This window comes from Mustela nigripes, chromosome 6, assembly GCF_022355385.1.
Source record: "Mustela nigripes isolate SB6536 chromosome 6, MUSNIG.SB6536, whole genome shotgun sequence".
NCBI classification, from domain to species: domain Eukaryota; kingdom Metazoa; phylum Chordata; class Mammalia; order Carnivora; family Mustelidae; genus Mustela; species Mustela nigripes.
In genome coordinates, this window is record NC_081562.1 from 128,599,956 (window position 1) to 128,618,866 (window position 18,911).

The 18,911-nt window shown below is 42.9% G+C and overlaps 1 protein-coding gene across 2 annotated transcripts in view; it reads left to right on the forward strand.

The window, feature by feature from the left end:
- The window catches only part of NEBL (nebulette), a 362,713-nt gene that overhangs the window by 61,566 nt on the left and 282,236 nt on the right, over positions 1–18,911 (forward strand). The window lies entirely within an intron of this gene.

An 18,911-nucleotide genomic window follows, 5' to 3' on the forward strand; every position in this document is an offset into this window, starting at 1 on the left:
GAGTGAGGAAAAGAGCACAACACTGCCAGTGGAAGACATTGATAGTTGTGAGTTGTTCGTTCCCACGCCATCATTAAGCCTATCCTGATTGATATGCAGTATCCAGGTATAGTGACTAGTTTAAGGACGTTTCCTCTTTTGCCAACTGTCAGATTTAGTCTAGAAGTTTATTAGCCTATTTCAGAATGTACCAAGGACCATTGAATTCATTTTAATCTTCCAATTTCAGAGTGAAATTTCCATGTGAGTCTTTTTCTTCTAAAGAGGGATTATGGCAAATCATATCTAAGATGCTTAATTATTATAAAGTCTCCGTTATGTGGAGGTCAGGACTACAAACTAGGGCAGAGAACGGGGAAGGAAATTTCTAAGACCTCAAACAACTCAAGTGTGTAGTGGTCACACATTCCAAAAGCCAGAGCCCCAAGACATTATTACTATATAGGCACCAGTTCAAAGATTATTTAGTTTTAGTTGCACAGGATTAACAAGCTTCGTTATCGCATTCCTCTACCCTTAGCAGATTAAAGGCTACCAATTAAGAGAGGCGGACTGTGAGCACTAGTGGAGGCAGTTATACTAAAAACCGGGGGAAGAGAAAGTCTGACAAAAAGAGGAGAAACAGGGAAACTTGAGAAGTAGCTTCAGAATTCCTAAGTCCCTGCTATGGGGAAACTTTTGGGATTGTGGCAGTAGTCCCACATGTGTCAGTAGCCGGAGGGGTGCGGTGATATTTTATAAAATTAGGATGAACCCTGTCCTCAGGAAAAAATAAAGTTTATGTGTTATACCCTGATAAGACAGGGTTCTCCTACAAAGTTAAGCCTAGAAGGGACATGAGGTAAAAAGGAATAAGCTCTAGTTTTCAGAAAACTCATTCATTCATTTAGCCAACAAATGTTTATTGCTGACTGCAATGGAAATTGCTCGTCCTCAGGGACCCAATGATAGGTTCACTGTCTCTGTCCTCCAGGGGTTCACAGAGATAGAAAAGTAAATGTTTGCAACACTGCTGTGACCTGTGTCTTACTGGAGGTGTGTACAAGGTGTGATGGGACCTGGAAGAGAGAGGCAGGCGAATTTTTGTTGCGGGAGGGTGGTGCCTTGAGAAAGATTCCACGGAAAAGCAGTGGTTCTGCTGGGTCTGCAAGTGGTTGGTTTAGCAGATCAACCAGTTGGCTGGGATCAGTATTGCGGAAGGGGAGGAGAGAGGCCCTCCCAAGCAGAGAACAGAAAGAAAGAACAAGTGCGGAGGCGTGGAAGCCTATGGTGTGTTTGTGGCGAGGAAGGGGCATGTGGTTCTAGAGGGAGATGAGTCTGGCTGGGGCGGTGGGGCTTGCCAGGGGGCCCCAGGGGTGGCAGATAATAGGAAGTGTGACTGGACTCAAGCAGACCGGTATCTATTCTTGTTTTTTCTTTTTACCAGCTGTCTGATTTCTAATTCACACCTTCAGAGATGAAATTCTCCAGGTCATTCTTTGGCCTTGAATTAGAATTCTCTTACGTCATGGATTTCTTCTTGCACAAATTGTGCAGTTTCGCATAAACTAACTGCGGGGTGTTCCTAAACACAAATATGAAAGAGCTCTATATTGTTTCGGCCCGAATGATGAACAGCACAGAACTGAACGTTTAGATTCCTCTGAAAACTGTGATGGAGCACAACCAACAGTAATGTCAGGTTTCTTTTGTTTGCTTTCTGTATCAGTGCACCAACAGAATACTAAATTCTGCTGGGCGGAAACATATTTGTGGGTTTCTTCAAAATATAATTTATTGAGGAAATATTGTGAAGGTAAGGCAAAATACAGGTGTAGTCCATTTCAGAAGATCCTAAATGAAAAAGTGCAGATTTCCTTTTAAAAGTCCTGCAATGTGTCAAAACTATATTTTTTTACTTTTATTCGTGATCATCTGAGTGACTTGTTTGCCCCACAGAGTAGGATGCCAATGAGGAAGAATATTTTTGTCTCCTTTCATCCTGTTGCCTTGAGGTTCATTTATATATTTATATAAAATATACTCATATAAATATATTATGTATATATTTATATATATAAGTGAACCTCAGAGCAACAGGATTAAATATGAATATACATATTCATATTGGAATAACATTTTACTGTAATAAATGTAAACTTTTTTATGTTTCTGGAGAAAAATCATTTTAATGTATTAACCAAACAAGCATTTACATGTTTGTTGCTTTAAAATGTAGTAACTGAAGATGCACTGTTATGAAAATGAGACATTTCTAAAGCAATGGGAAGAAAGTCAATGCAGCCCAATAATATCTCTGAAATACACTCTACCTTTGGAAGAAATAAAACATTTCAAGAATTGCATGTGATGTAACACGCAAAATAACATGGACCCTAATGTGAAAATCAAGCACTTTTAGAGGGCGAGTCTTTCCACTCAGTGGTCATTTGTCTTCCAAGAGTTCATGGTATTGGTTCATGGCTAGGAAGAAGCTGTTTGGGCACAGCGAGTGTGACAAGGAGTGACGCCGCCTTAGGATAGAGGAGATCAGATTGGCATAACCTTTTCACATTTTTCTGCGCTAATCCACTGGTCTCTTTTCTAAAAAGCGTTCATGTGCGACAGGGCTAGCCATGCATAAGCTCCCCACCAGGCTTCCTAATGAGTTGACCAAGAACCATGACCAGACCAGGTGGTAAAGTCACGTCAAGGCTTGGCAGCAAGCAGGCTCGCTCTGTGCTGGTGTGCGTGACCCCCTTGCTCTGGCTCCACCGTCGCTGGCGGTTTAACAGGAGGGAGAAGGCAAGCTGACTTCCTTCATTCAGCATTTCTTGGAAGTCTCTCCTGGAAGAGGCGCTGGCTGGGACTTCACAGTGAGACTCTCCTGCTCTCTGTAGTCTCATTTCTCACGCACAGCCTTGAGTTACGATGTTTGCTGGAAGCGTGCGGACATGCTCATGGAGTGTTCGCTCAGCAGTTTGCAGTGGGAGAGAAAGGGACTCTAGGTCTTGCCCATAAAGCAGTGTGTCTTTAAGTGTCGTTGAGGACATGAGCGGTATAAATATAAGGTGATGATGTATACAACTGCATTCAGCTTTCAGACCATAAATGCGTACACTGGACAGACTTGGCCATTCGTGGTTAAATTAAAGGGTCAGAGAAGTATAAGGCTGTCTCAAGGCCATTGCTCTGGACGTGAGGATCTCTTCCCCTAGCTCCACCAGTCCAGGGCCTCTGTGGCTGGTTTTTCCATCCAGCAGTTGGTTAAGGCCTGGAAACCAGCGCATGGTTCCCAAACATGGGGGACTCAGTGCCAGAGATTTAGGACACTAATTTATACCCGAGACTTTCTTTTTACAAGTTGGTAGTTGTATTAGTCTTTGGGGACAAATTAGAGAAACCCAGTCACTGGTAGCTTCAGTAAGAAAGAGAACACTGTCTCCGCGCAAGCACCAGGTCTGTTGGACTGACAGGAAGAGCTAAGTGACTACAGTGCAGAGAGAGACCGTCTTTTTTCTAGCTTGGCATGTGGATGTCAGGAAGAATTCAGATTGGCTCTTTTGGGTCTCAGGTACCCCGTAGGACTACGGTGGGGAGGGGAGTGAGGTGCAGTAGTGGTGGGTGTAGGGGTAGGCTCCATTCCCAGAGAAGGGTCAGGGAAACTTCCCTAGTTACGCAGTTCCTTTTGGTGCTCCATTGGTGAAACCAATTTCAATAGATTATCGCTTATCCTGGGGTCACACTCTTCTGTCCCTAGACTGCTCTGATAGGCCCTCCTAACCTACTTTGTATTCTTATTCTCTAAAGAATCTTTAAAACTTTTTGAAGGAGCTTGATGGGCTCTGGTGAGTGTAAATGTTTCTTCTCATCACTGTGCTCCATGGTCTAGGAAGCAGTCAATAAGAAAACATCCCTCCTGCATTTCCCATAAAGTTTCCCATGTTAGATACATGTATTTTCAAGTCCTTAGTGATCAGTGCTGTCTTTTTTCCTTTCTGTGCAAGTTCATCAGCATAGGATCAGACTGGGCAGTGGGGTGGGCTGAGGGAATGGCCTCCCCATTGCTATTGCATTGCATTGCAGTGCCAAGCTATTTATTCTACCTTTTTACGCAATATTTTTTTAAAGATTTTATTTATTTATTTGACAGAGAGAGATTACAAGTAGGCAGAGAGAGAGAGGAGGAAGCAGGCTCCCTGCTAAGCAGAGAGCCCGATGCGGGACTCGATCCCAGGACCCTGAGATCATGACCTGAGCGGAAGGCAGCGGCTTAACCCACTGAGCCGCCCAGGCGCCCCCTTTTTACGCAATTTTAAAAAATCCTTTTTTTTGGGGGGGGGATTTCAAACTTATAAAATTTTAAGGTACAGTATAAGGAACAATTTCTTTGGAATGTCCATTGCCAGCAAGATGCCTCATCACCACCAATTATTTGAGTATGGATTTCTTATAAACCAGGGCATTCTACCGTGGTCACAGGACAACCATCAAAATGTGGAAACTGGTATTGATTTATCTCTGTCATCTGACCCCGAGGCCCCATTCAGGTTTTGCCAGTTGTCCCAGTGACGTCCTCTATAGCAGAGGCATCCAGGCTGATACCCTGTGCTGTGTTTACTTATGTTTCCTCAGCTTCCTTCCACCAGGATCAAGTCCTTAGTCCCTCGGTCTTTCATGACACCTTTGAAGGTTAGTTAATGTTCCTCAACTTGAGTTTGGCTGAGCTTCCTCCAGGATTATATTCAGGTTATGTGTTGTTGGCACGGATTTCAGGGACGTGGTTCTATATTCTTTTCACTGCACCCTACTGGGTGACACATATTTTGTCCCAATACTGATGATGCTCACTTTGATCACTTGATTAAGATCATGTCTGTCGGGTGTCTCCAATATAAAATCACTTTGTTTCCCTTTGTAATTAATCCAGTTTTTGTTGGAATCCTTTTTTTTAAAAAAAATTTATATATTTATTTGACAGACAGAGATCACAAGGAGGCAGAGAGGCAGGCAGAGAGAGAGGAGGAAGCAGGCTCCCTGCTGAGCAGAGAGCCCGATGCGGGGCTCGATTCTAGGACCTTGGGATCATGACCTGAGCCGAAGGCAGAGGCTTTAACCCACTGAGCCACCCAGGCGCCCCGTGGGAATCCTTTGGGACTAGATCTATATCTTCATCTTCATGAAACTGTTACTTTTTTCACTTATTCATTTTTTATCAGTATGGACTCATGATTTCTTATTTCACTCAGCAGGTTATAATCCACCATTTCCATTGTTTATTTCGATCCTTCTGTTGTCCCACACCTGGCTCGTGTGAACTCCTGTCAGCAGGTTTCTCTCTCTTTTAGACATGATTCTGTCATTCGGGCACCTCCTCACTTTCTGGGACATTCAGATGTCCCAGGCTCATCTGATATTTTCCCTGTTCATTCCTGGAATCCACCATGTCTCCAGGGATCCCTGGTTCCTTTTCGTGAAGAATGGGAGTTGGAAGTGGAGCATTAGCGCATCAGGTATGCTCATCGTTCTTGGGGTGTTGCTGCTTCCAGGCGCCTCTCAGTTGTCGGAGCTAGGAAATATATGTGTTTAAAGGTATGTTAAATATCATTAATTTCTGAGTTCACACCAATACCTTCTGTTATAATTTTTTTCCTTTCCCTACTTGTAACTCCCTTCTCCGACAGTGAGAAACCTGCCTCCTGTCATCTTCAATGTACTTATTTATTTGACCAACAGGCACCCCTGCCACCCCAGTACAGAACAAGTTGGCTGCCACTGCCGCTGGCTGCCCCTCAACCCCTGCCCTTCATGGGAGGCTCCTGTGCCAAGCCACTGTAGTGATGTCTGTAGCCACTACAGGCACCTTTAATGGTGGCTATGTCGATTTTAGGCCAGCTTAGGAAACATAAGGGAAAGATTTCTTATCATTCGGTATAACCCAGGACTGCAGTTGTGTGGGGATTGGTAGATGGGACTATAAAATAATATCTAGATCAAACTGTAGAAGTAACAAGTACCAGGATGTAGCTCTCTGGATAAGCTTCCTTTGTGGGGGTAGCATTGCTGGGAGGTTACATACTTATACCACTGGAGACGTTGCTGCTCACACAGTTTTGGAACATCTCCTTCTGGAACTGCTTTGATAACTGCCTTAGGAGCCAATCCAGAAACTCAACCTTAAATGGTCCAACATCAGAGCAATGAGAGCTGCTTAGATATTTGGAAAAATTGTATTATTTTTACTCCAATTCCTTGCTTACATGCTTTTCTTCCCTTCTAGACTGTGAGCCCCTCAAGAGCTGAGGCTAACTCCCTATTGTAGAGTGTCCAATGCAGTATCTGTTGCATAATTCAATGAATGAATCTTATTTTTGATTCAAGCCATTTTCTCTAGCTTATATGCCAGATTTAGTTCCAAATGACTCAGCTGTTTCCCAAAACGAAAACCACCCTCAAAGGATGAATATTTACCACAACTGAAAAAAAAAAAAATCAAAAGTAGATGTCTTAGGCATTGGATGCAATATCAAAATAGGAGTTTTCACAGAGTTTTAAGCAGTCTCAAGAATATGCATCTAACATGCCAAAATGTCTGTTTAGAAGGTGGTGACATTCTTTTATTGCATCTCTGAGCTGTGGTGTTTGTTAAAAGATCCACATCACTTCTTTATAGCCAGTTATATTGTATCTGCATCATAAACTAAATGCTGATAATAAGATCACAGCCACCAGAAATATCTCCCTATGTTTTATACTTTGCTGCTGATGATTTATGGCCTGAGCTAGCTAGACATCATAGAGTGCTGTTCTCACCCCTTAAGAATGTAGCACGTGTTGTTCAAAGCAATACACAACAATTCTTGATATAAAATGTCCATATTCTGCACTCCCCCCACCCCCCCGGGTTCTAAACTGTCATCATTCAAGGCTTCTGCCAGGTCCTCCCTTCTACAGAAGGAGAAGGAGGCAGAGCTACACTGAAGGGTGTACAGAACCGATCATCTATGTTCCTTGTATAGTGCTTCCTCCAAATGTTTATGTAACGGAAATGTTTTAAAAAATTAACCACCTTGGAAATCTTAAGGGAAGAAAGCAGAATTGAACAAAGGAAGGAACGCGCAGCTCGATATGTGTGTATGTGCTTGTGCGATGGACGGGCTGTGGGTGAGTGAGGACGAGAGCCGTAGGCTTTGAGAGGCAGGCTGCCTGCTTCTCTCCTTAGACTTGTGTTAATGCTTCTTGGGCCTCTGTAGGTGCTTGCACCGGGAGCCTTCTGGTGGTCCCTGTCCTTGGGTCAAGGCAGGGTGGTGTTGGGGCTGGGAGAAGAGCCTGAGGTTCCAGGTTTCACCCACGAATTCTGCCTGCCCTTGTGCAAGTTTCTTAAGGAGGCTCATGCAGATGTGTTGAAAGGTTTAAACTAAAGCACTCACCAGATAAATGATGGAAAGGAAGGTCTACCAAGGGGTTGTTTATCCTGCATTTTATTTTGTGTTTTTAAAAATCTCAAGATGGTGGAGTGGAAGGAGGTGGGAGGGAGGGGTGGCCGGGTGATGGACGCTGGGGAGGGCATGTGCTATGGTGAGTGCTGTGGATTGTGTAAGACTGATGATTCACGGACCTGTACCCCTGAAACAAATAGTATATTCTATGTTAAAAAAAAAAAAAAATCTCAAGATGGCGGTATTGCTTCCAACTCACCAGTTCATTTTCTTCCCCAGTCCCTGCCTTGTTGGCCTAGGATGTCACACCGGAGACGTCCCCCATTTCTGTGCCCAATGAGAGACCGGCTGGCCTTACTAGGGCAGGGTTCACAGAAGCAGGCTGAGATAGGCACCTTGAAGGAGAGGTTGGATTTCTGTATTTGGAGAAAAACCAAGGGAAGGTTCTACGTGGAGAGCATTTGCTATGACTTTACCATTTAGATTTGGGGGGGATAGGGCTATAGACATTCTGATGTTTCTATTAAGGCTGTCAGGGCTTAATGAAGTTCCTCTTGGAGCCAGAGTCACACGTGCTTCTGGTGGTTGGATCAATTGATTTACCCACCCCGGGATCAGGGAGCAAACTGGAATCAACAGTGCCACCAAGTGGCAACAGGCTAATCAGCAATTGGAAACGCTGATGGCAACTTTGAGTGCTTTGCCCAGACTCTCTGTGTGTTTTTCTCTCTCTAAAAATATGATCAAGTCTCTTTTTCTTTTGATGGGTATAACGAGGCTCATCTGGGAAATGAACCTTTATCTGGCATGTTGCAAAGGTTGAATAGATGATTCCTCTTTATTAAGCCATCAAAACCACTGCAGGTTTGCCCAACGGAGCACGTCGTGGAAGCCATACCTGGGCATAGGTGTGCGCAAGCCATTTGTGAAAGCACAGGTATGGGGCTGTGTGTGTTGGGATCTGAGAAGTGTTTCAAGGTGCACTGAACAGGGATGAAGGTCCAAGATGATAAATCAATACTATATAGAGAATTTGAAATACTACAGATAATACAAATGTCTGTATTTAAGAAAGGAAAATATTTATGTTATTACAGTCCATAATCTTTTCATTTTTTTTTTTTTAATTTAGAGGATTGGTTTTTCTTGTTGTGAATGTGTTTGTTATGATAACTTGGAAGATTGTTCTAAAACAGTACACTTTACTTGCTATTAAATACTTTGTAAGTAACATATAATGTTAAGATTTTAAAGATACACAACAACTGACTTCATTCTTGTCCATTCTTCTGTCATGAAGACAAGAGTTTATTTCTGTTTATGCCGAGGTGTTCATTTTTAGATCTAATTTTAGATCTGAAATGTGAGATAAGCTTCTAGCTTTGTTGCTTTCCCCTTAGTTTTTTCTTTCCCGTAGAATGCATTCCCTCCATCCATCTTCCCCTCCACTCCCTACAAAACTTGATTTTCAGAATAGTGCCAGTGTCGAGAGCCCATGCTCTAGAGCCAGTCCCTCAGTATCTTTTTTATGATCCTGACTCTGCAGTATCCACTTTACTTGATCTTTTAGATGTTCATATGATTGCTTTTCTAAGAGCTAAAGAATTTTTTGGTCCTTAACGGTGTTGGGAAGCCCATAGCTTACGCTGCTAAGAGGTCTCTCAGTTATATTGTGCCTAAGAGACATTAACCCAGGGGAGAGAGATTTCCTGCTGCTTTCCAAGTTTGTGGTGGGAGGGACTGGTGCTAGGAGACTTACGGATGAGGTGGAAGTCGGGCAGAGATAAAGAAGAAGGGGTACAAAGGTGAAAGGGAAGCAACGGATCATCAGCTGAATTCTGACCATGGAAATGGCAGTGGTTTCATTTTTATTGTCAAAAGCAATTTAAAGCGCACTTTACTCCTCAGCAGACACGAGGGGGATGAATTAAGGGAAAAGCTTTTATTTCTCTCGCTCCCCCTTCTTAAAAGAAAGGTAGGTGCATGATTTTTTTAGTACTGTGCAGAACAAGAAGCAAGATAGACTAACAACATAATTATAAAGTTGGCATTGTAATGAAGATCATCTTTGAACTGGGGTGGCTGTGATTTGAATGTGGTCATTTTTTGGGGGGTAAAATGTACGTAATTTAAAAGTTACCATTTTGACCATCTTTAGAAGTATAGTTCTGTGGCTTTAAGCTCCCGTTGTCATATAGCTGTCACCACCATCCATCCATCCATCTCTAGAATTTTTTCATCTTTTAAGTGAAAGTGCAGCTCTGTTCTAATAAACACTAACTCCCCATTCCCTCTTCCTCTTGGCCACCGACAACCACCATCCTGCTGCCTGTTTTTTATGAATTTGACCACTTTAGGTACCTCATGTACAGGGAATCAGACAATATTTGTCCTTCTCCGACTGGCTCAATTCACCCACCACAGTGCTAATCAAGATTCATCCATGTTGTAGCCCGTGTCAGAATTCCCTTCTTTTTTAAGGCTCAGGAGTATTCCATTGTTTGCGGATGCCACATTGTGTTGGTGCCTTCATCCAATGATAGACGCATGGGTTCCTTCTACCTTTTGGCTATTGTCAATAATGCTGCTGGAAACCTGGCTATCCAAATATCTGCTGGAGTTCGCGCTTTCAGTTCTTTTAGGTGTATTCCCAGAAGTGGCAACGCTAGGTCACATCGTGACTCTGTGCTTCCTTCTTTGAGTAGCTGCCATGCTGTTTTGCATAGCGGCTGCCTCACTTTGCATTCCCACCAGCACTACACAAGGGCTCCAGTGTCCCCACATCCTTGCCAACACTTGGTATTATCATTTTTTATAATACCTACCCTAATATGGCTGAAGTGTCATTTTGTGGTTTTGGTTTATGTTTTTCTAACAACTGGTGATGCTGAGCTCCTTTTCATGTGCCTTTTGGCCATTTGGAGATTTTTTTTTTTTGGACACCTGCCCATTCAAGTCCTTTGCTTCGTTTTAAAATTGGGTTGTTTGTTATTTTGTTGTTGAGTTGTAGCAGTTCTTTGTGTATTTTGGATATTAGTCCCTTATCAGATAAATGATTTGCAAATATTTTCAAAGGGTAGCTATATTGAAGGGAATTGATTATTTAGGTGGATGATGTCCTGGGCTGGGAAGATCTGCCATCCTGCGATGTGCCTTAAAAGCTACTGAAGCCAAGACTGGACAAAAAGGAAGGGCGCCCTGTCGCCAGCCAATCTGTGCTGCAGAGAAGCTTTTGCTTTTGGGTGATGACATTGTGTTTCTAGAAGGATTGGGTTTGCCATAGTAAAGCAGCCTCTGCCACCTCTTCTGAGCGTGACAGCTTGGTTATGTGACATTGCCTTTGGGGGGCATGACATCACAGATTGCAAATGGAACTGCAGGAGACCCAGGTAACGAGTAATGGTGGAGCTGTTCTTAGGTCTTATGAAGTTGGGGGGCCGAGGAAGAAAAACTAGCTCTCCGTTCCAGCTCTCCTGTTATCGATGTGTGACACAGCCCAGTCAGTCTCCAGCCACACCGAAGACATGAAGAAACTGGTGGGGGTTAGAGAGGTAGTTTTTCCTTGGCATTTATGTGAGTGTTTGTTGCCACGTCGCTTCATGCATTTGCTGTTCAAAATGCCATCACTGTATTTCGACATCCATGGGAATCCCACTCTTATTGTAGAGTGGAGGAACATTTCTTTCATCCTATTTCTTTCTTTCTTTTTCTTCTTTTTTGGGGGAGTCATATTCATAAAAGAAGTTAAACGAGTAAATGAGAAACAACATTTTACTAGGGAGGCATTAACAAGAGAGTCTCTCAGTTAACAACATTCTCTGTGCAGTGGATGGTATCAGTGTGTAGGAGGAACCCCACAGAAGCTCGTGGCAGAGTTTCTGTTCACAGTGAGCCATCAGCCTTGTTGGGGCTACATCTAAAAAGACATAGGGATGCGTGGGGCAGGCATATGTATAAGTCCAAGCAGACCCAGTTCAAATCATAAATGTTGGCTAATTGAATTTAAATTTTAAAAAGAAGAAAAAAAGTAAGACAAAAAAATCATAAATGTGCTAAAAGATGTGCATCATACGGTCCTTAGGCTTAGGTGTGGAGAGAAACCATGAAAAGGCAAGGATTTTGAGCATAGTTTTGAAAGAAGGGAATGATAATGTGGATTGGCATAAAAACAAAATTGTCATTGTAGTGGAGCTGTTACATATTCTCCTCTCTTTTCCTCCTTGCTGTGTATAACAAGACTCATGGAAATCCATTAGGTAACAGGATTTGTTTGACTTTGGGTAGGGGTGTAGTAGTAAAATTATTGAACATGATGAATGAAACCCTTTGTCCAGGGTTAGGAATGGCATAACTTCTTCAGAGGTCATGATGGGTCTTTTATTTTTTTATTTTATTTTTTTTTTTAAAGATTTTATTTATTCATTTAACAGAGAGAAATCACAAGTAGATGGAGAGGCAGGCAGAGAGAGAGAGAGAGAGGGAAGCAGGCTCCCTGCTGAGCAGAGAGCCCGATGCGGGACTCGATCCCAGGACCCTGAGATCATGACCTGAGCCGAAGGCAGCGGCTTAACCCACTGAGCCACCCAGGCGCCTCCATGATGGGTCTTTTAGACTCAGGCTCCCCTTTGTGGAGGTCACACAGCCTGCGTCTCTTTGTCCCATTCTCTGTTCCGGCACGGAGTCAGCCCCGGTGGGGCCTGTGTGGGGCAGTAACTGCTTCTCTCTAGACTCATTTTGGCTGTGACTAGCGTAGAGCTGACCTGATAGCCGAGTCCTGAGCTGCCTGTGGGGGCTGGCCTGGAGCCACCTTGGTGTGCCCTTCTGTCCCTTGTCTTCCCTGTTATGGCAGCCAAAGCCCCACGGCCTGCCTTTTCCTTGTCCTGCACCGGTTTTGGAATTTTGTCACTGGCTTCTGATCAAAGTGACACCTCTAGCATAGAGGGTAGAATAGTGATCCCCAAAAGATACCTACCTAGAGCCTCAGGATGTGACCGTCTTTGTAATAATGGTCATGGCAGATGTAATTAAAGTATGGTTCTCTGGATAAGAGCATCCTACATTGGGGAGGCCCTTGATCCAATGTAAGTGTCCTTCTAAGAGACAGAAGAAGAAAGGACACATCGAGACTAAGATTCTGGGAAGGGGGAGGCATGAAACAGATCCTCCCTGAGAACCTCCTGAAAGAACCAGTCCTGCTGGAATCTTGATTTCAACCTTTGGGCCTCCAGAACTGTGAGAGAATTATTAAGACCCCTGTAGGAAACCAATCGATCGTGTTTGCTGGACACCTGAGCTAAACAGTGGTTCAGTGAATAGAAGGACACACAGAGCTTTAGATGGGAAGAATCCTGGAGACACTTAGGTCAGACATGTTCAGCCCTGGTTGCACATTCAGATCATCTGGAGAACTTTTAAAAAGAATAGGATGCTTTTGAGAGAGGGTTTCTGGGGGCGAGGTTAAGGGATGAAACATCCTAGGCAATTTTCCTGCACAGTCTGGGTTCGGAACGAGCTGCCCCATTTTACAGATGAGGGAGCCGAGACTCGTCAGACCTGCCCTGTGGGCCAAGAGAAAGCTTTAAAAATCCTTCTGTGGCGCATAGGAAGGAGAAAAAACTCGCCAAAGAAGGACAGGGGAGGGTGTTTGTGAAACAAAAAAGGAAGCAAGGGGAAAGAGATGAGTGAGTTTATTTCATTCTTGGGTTTTGTAGGTGCTGGGAAGAATTTGTCTACTAATATTTTTCGGTCACCCCCACCCCTGCAAACTTGCTTTTAAAAAAGCATTTATTTGTTCACATAGTACAAGTATTTTCCTTTTTGGACATGTCTGCCAATTTAAAATATGTATGAATTTTATTACCACCACAAAGGAAGATTCTTAGTTTTTGTTTCTTTAAGAAATCTGATAGTCTAGATTTCCGTTATGGTAAGGGAGGGGGTGAATAATTGTGTTTGAAGTCTTATTATGCTAAGTGTTTTAGTAAATAACACGGAAGATTTAATGTTCAGAGTAATTGTTTAAAAAAAAAAAAAAAGAGTGTCTGTTGAAACAGGACCTGGGTTTCAGGGATGTGGTATTAAATCTAATCACCCCACTTAGGTTATCCCTCCTTTGGAGACTCATAAAGATAAGGGCAACAGGATAATTGGGATATTATGTACTCTTTAAAACAGCATGATTTAGTCCAAGTAGGAATTGCTGGGGCTCTAAATTAATCCCCTGGGGAATAAATGAAAAATATATATGTGATATATTATGGAGGTATGTTTTTTGGTGCTTTGATATCGTGGAGTGTCTCCCATTAATCTGTCATTAATTTTAACTGGAGCAATCTGACGGTGATTAAAGCATATCTAGATAATCAGAAGCTAAAGAAGCCCACCGAGAGATTTACTTAAATGATCTAATCAGCTTTTCTTTTCACAGAAGACACAAAACTGAGGTCCTGACAACTCGAGGGCATTAACAATCCCAGGGCACTTTTCATAAGAGTCTGGGTATTTAGCCCCAGTGTCCTGGCCAAATTCCAACTCCAGTAATGCCATTTCGCCTCCCGAAAGTCCCCCTGCAGCTACCAGTGGCTACAGTATTATTCTTCCTTCCTGTCCCAAAGTGTGAGGCTTTGTGGGGAGGTGGCACCGTGTGCCGCAAATCTGATGCTTCCTTTCTCTTCCGAGGGCCTGCGTGTTGGCTAAGCTGCCGTAAGGATGTGGCCGGGGATGTTTACACGACTTCCATTATAAGGGGGGATTGCAGAAGATTTACTCTTTCGGAGAACCTGTTTTCGTCTTTGGTTAAAAACGATATTGTGACTGATACTGTAAGATAAAATCAGAAAACCATCAGCTGTGAATACTCGTGTGTACATTTGTATCTCTTTGTATCTTACTTTGTTATGTAGGCTGGAAACAGTGAGGACGACGGGTGAGATTTCTGTTCTTGCGCTGACCCCTGCAAGGCTGTATTAAAATTTGTAACAGGAACGATTTCTTAGTTTGTTAAGAAAGTGTAAATAAAGGCTTGGAAGTGCTACAGAATGCAGAAGATTTAAGTGTGGAATGATGAGATTTGGGATGTGCCGGTGAACAGGTCGAAGGTCCCTTGGGAAAATCCTGATTTGGGGAGCAGAGATGGTTTATTTTTATCTATCTATCTATCTATCTATCTATCTATTTATTTATTTGGTTTGGCCAGTGACTTCATAATAGTACCGCTGGACAGCTTGATAAGGTATTTGGGAATCTTGTTTTTTGGAACAGTCTGTTCCCTCAGAGAGAGGGGTGATTTCTAGCTGATAGGCAGGAGTGCAATGCCTCAGGGAGGGCTTGCTTGCTTTTCATGAACAGCCCTGCTCATGGCATTTGTAGATGTCTCCATGTCACCTCTCTCTCGCGGAGGACTGGGAGAAACCAAGAGAGAACTTCTGGAGGGACTGAGGGAAACCAAGGCAGAAAGCCGTGGCAAAGGGCATGTAGTCATGACCCCCGAAAAAACCTTCCCCCAAACAGAAAACGAAGCAAAACAAAAAGATGAGAACGTTCAAAGGGTCCCAGGGGAATAACCTAAATATTTCAATTTTAAAGGTTGAAACTTGCAGAGAATTAGATCATTAGCCAGCATCTAGACCTTCAAGCCCCTTTCTCATGATTTCCTTCTTTGACATCAGCTAGGACTTTTTGGTTGCAAACACAGCAACTCAACAGGAACTCTTACCGCTGTAGAGGACGCCCCAGCTTGCTGAGGCCATGGTCCCAGCGTTATCACGTGTCAGCCCTTCCATCCTCCCTCAACTCTTTTCCAGGTAGCCTCTGTCCTTTGTCAGTGATAAGATGGCTTCTTTTCAGCTCTAGGCTTACATCCCAGCCAGCTCAGCAGAGAAGAACTTTCCTTCCGCAGCAGTCTCAATGAAAGCTCCAAGAGTGTTTGGCTGGGTCTGATTTCGGTCACATGCCCATCTCTGTGGCCAGGAGGATGACTCACACGGAAGGGGTAGGGGTGAGATGAGCTGACTCAGGCCAGGGACTGGGTGCATTCCAAAAGCAGAGGGCAAGCGGATGCTACCGGCAGAGGAATACCGGCGCCGGGCACCGAAACGCAAACGTCTGCCTCTGACGTGTAAATTACAGTGCATTTATTGGACCGTGCTGACCTACACTTGTTTTCATTTTGTAAAAGGGTTCAGCATATTTGACCGTGGGCATGTTAAATGTAGAATCATGGAACTGGCCGGGCAGTCCCGCTTCCCACCGAGTGGACAGAAGGTCACAGTTTCGGTGTCCAAGCCGAGTAGTCTTTCAGCTTCTACTTGAATTCCTCTAGGGATATTGTGTTTATTACTCCATAAGGCAGTGTATTTCATTAAATTATGACTTTATGCTAATGGTTGTTAACGGTTTTTGTGCTAATGGTTCCCCTTGATCTGTGCTGATGGTCCCTTTTCTGTACTTCGGAGTTATATGGAGTAAATTTAATCTTTCCAAGTCATCGTCTCTCAGCTCTTTCCAATTTCATTTCGTCTCTCGGCCATACGCGCCTCTTTCCCTTCGTTGTTCCCAACTCCTTTCCCTCCCTCTTTCTGCTCTTTTTCACAACATAAAGAAAGCTTATAGGTACTCATTATCAAACGAACCCTTGCCTCTCCAATTTCATGACAGTTGTTAGACATGTGATTCATTTTCAGAAGTTTCTCGAGTTTCTTTATGAATTACAGGTTGGGGCTCAACGTAAAGAGCTTCTCACAAAGTGAAATTTAAAAATAGCACTCTCAAAACATTTATGTACCCAGTTTTAAAAGTAAAGTCGAATGATTTCAGAAACATAGGCTGTTCAAGTTTGCCTGTGTGTGTTCTAAGTATTTCCAAGGTGGAGCCAATGGAGTATGAGGAACGTAATTCTCGGGTGTCCTTTGGTAACCCATGAATAGAAATATTCAGCTACATTGCAAAAGAACAATGATTTTGTAGACCAGACTTTAGATTCTAATGCATATTTGATCTAGTAAATGAGCTCCTAAGAAAGGATGTCGCGCTGTTCTCTGTGTTGCGATGTTTTTAGCATGATAAGTCCGAGCAGAGACTATTAACATCTTGGCCTTTCAGAGGAAATTCAGAGGCTTCGATTCCTCATAATTCCCTGCTTGTGTTAGCCATTGACGGTTCTGGATCAGTGTCATTTTCCTTTAGCTAAATAGCTTCGACAGTATTTGTTAGACATGGTGTATCTCGTTCCATTTCCTGGTTTTTCTATTTTATATCAGATCTCTTTAATCATTAAATTGTGCTGTAATTCTTAACTTTTAGTTTAGAGGCACTAACAGGAATACAATTCATCGACAATGAATTTCTACCATCTTTAAAGGAAATCAAATGTACTCATTCATTTAGGTGATTTTTATTGTTTTCAAGGAAAGTTCACCAATAACTAGTTCACATATCGTATGTCTGGCCTGTAAGAGTATGTGGAGAAGGAAATTTGGCTTCATCAAGATGCTTCTGACAAGATGAGAGGGAGAGACCGAGTGGACTTGAACGAGTTATCCAAGCCGGGGAGGGAGGGACCCATGCATTCTCTCCTCCCTTTTCCACAGAGCTTAATGCTGATGTGGAAAGATTGATGGACCCCACGTTGGCAGAACTATTAGTCAAAGAGGAGGATGAATTGGGGGTGAAGGTGTGGAAGGAGAGAGCGGAGAAGCTAGCACGTAGCCGGGTGTAATAGAGGTGTGCAGCTGCCGACGGTGAGACCAGAAGAGCTACTTGTCACATGTAATTGCTACTGAAGCCCATCACCCTGCCTTTGTTAATGTTCGTACCCGGTGCAATTTCTTTTCCAGTGACTGTTCCAGGAATAATGTGCCAGATGGAGTGCAAGTGTTCCCGGGTCGGGTGATACCCTATTACTAGTCCCATCTGCTCGCTGCCCCTGGGGCTTTTCAGCTGCAGATTAAAGACTAATACTGAGTGACAGATGCCAAATGGGCAATCCTCATATATAGTAGGTGCTCAATAAATGCCACTGGGTTTGAGTGAAGCCACTAGAGGTGGATGGGCAGCTTTTGCAGCAAGAAACATGGGTTAAGACATTAGCATGTTTTAGAACAGTTTCTACCTACAATTTAGAAGTAAACAATTTCCTTCCTTCCCGGCTGTTCTTTCTTCACAAACAAGTATTTTTTGAGAACTTGCTAACCACTCAGTTCATTTTAGGTACTGTGTGTGGGAAACAATCATGTCAGACTTGTTTTTCACAAAGTTGAGGCTGGGTCCCTAATTTTTTGCCCCAACGCTTGCTTTTTTCCCTTTTATCATCTCAAATCCTTCCAAATTATTGTCAGCATTGAAGAAAACAAAACAACACTTTTATTCACTCATGTTAAACAGTAAGCCGGGGTCAGTTTCATAGCTTAAATACAAAAGAAACTTGCAAGAGTTCAGTGTTTCTCTGTAAGGAAGGCATATGTTATAGGTCAGATTTTTCTCTTTACCTAAAAGGGGTTTTCTTCCTGTTCCTTAAATCTACTTCCATCTTTGTGAAGGATCTTTTTCCAGGCCCGTCAAGAAAAACAACAACAACAACAACAACAACAGCTTTCTATTCAATAAAAGGTCACAATGACTGGTTATTGGGTAGTCTCAGATATATTGGGAATACTACCTTTACTCAGTATTTATTCCAACACAAGTTCCTGCTGCCACTTTTACAAAGCCCTTTGTCCCCTTCATTTCTTCCTTCTTTTTGCCTATCTAATTCTCAAAGATTTTTTTTCCTGCTTGCATACATGGCTTAATTTTCTTTTCCAGCTTACTTTTTTTTTTCTTTTTACATCTGTCTTTACATTTCTGTGGCATCTACCACCGTAGTATGGAGTTTTTAATAGTATCTGGGCCAATTATTCTGTCTTTATGATGCAGTGGGTTGGTTTGATAGAATAGAATTTTTTTTTAAAAAGAGTTTATTTGTTTGACAGACAGATCACAACTAGGCAGAGAGGCAGGCAGGGAGAGAGAGGGAAGCAGGCTCCCCACTGAGCAGAGAGCCCGATGCGGGGCTCGATTCCAGGACCCTGAGATCATGGCCTGAGCCAAAGGGCAGAGGCTTAACCCACTGAGCCACCCAGGTGCCCCTAGAATAGAATTTATACTGCATTTCCAATTCTGGGCGTTTCCAGGTAATTGTTAATTTTGATATGGTGGAATCATGGTTTGCAATAATTTTAGAAATAGGAATTAGAAATGCATCTCCTAAAATCATTAGTTTTAAAACATCAGTGACAACAAAGAAGCAGAATACATTTAATTAGGAAAAGTGAATAAAACTTTCAGTTGCCTTAAATGGTTAATAAAACTGACTTCTAAAGAGAATTGTGTGTATTGTTAATTATTTTTTTCTTAAGAGTTTGTTAGAGCCCTGTTTATTAAACGTGAAATCTCAATTTTTTCTTTCCTATGTCCTTGGCCATTGTGATTACTATTATTGTGGTGGTTGGCCTGGAT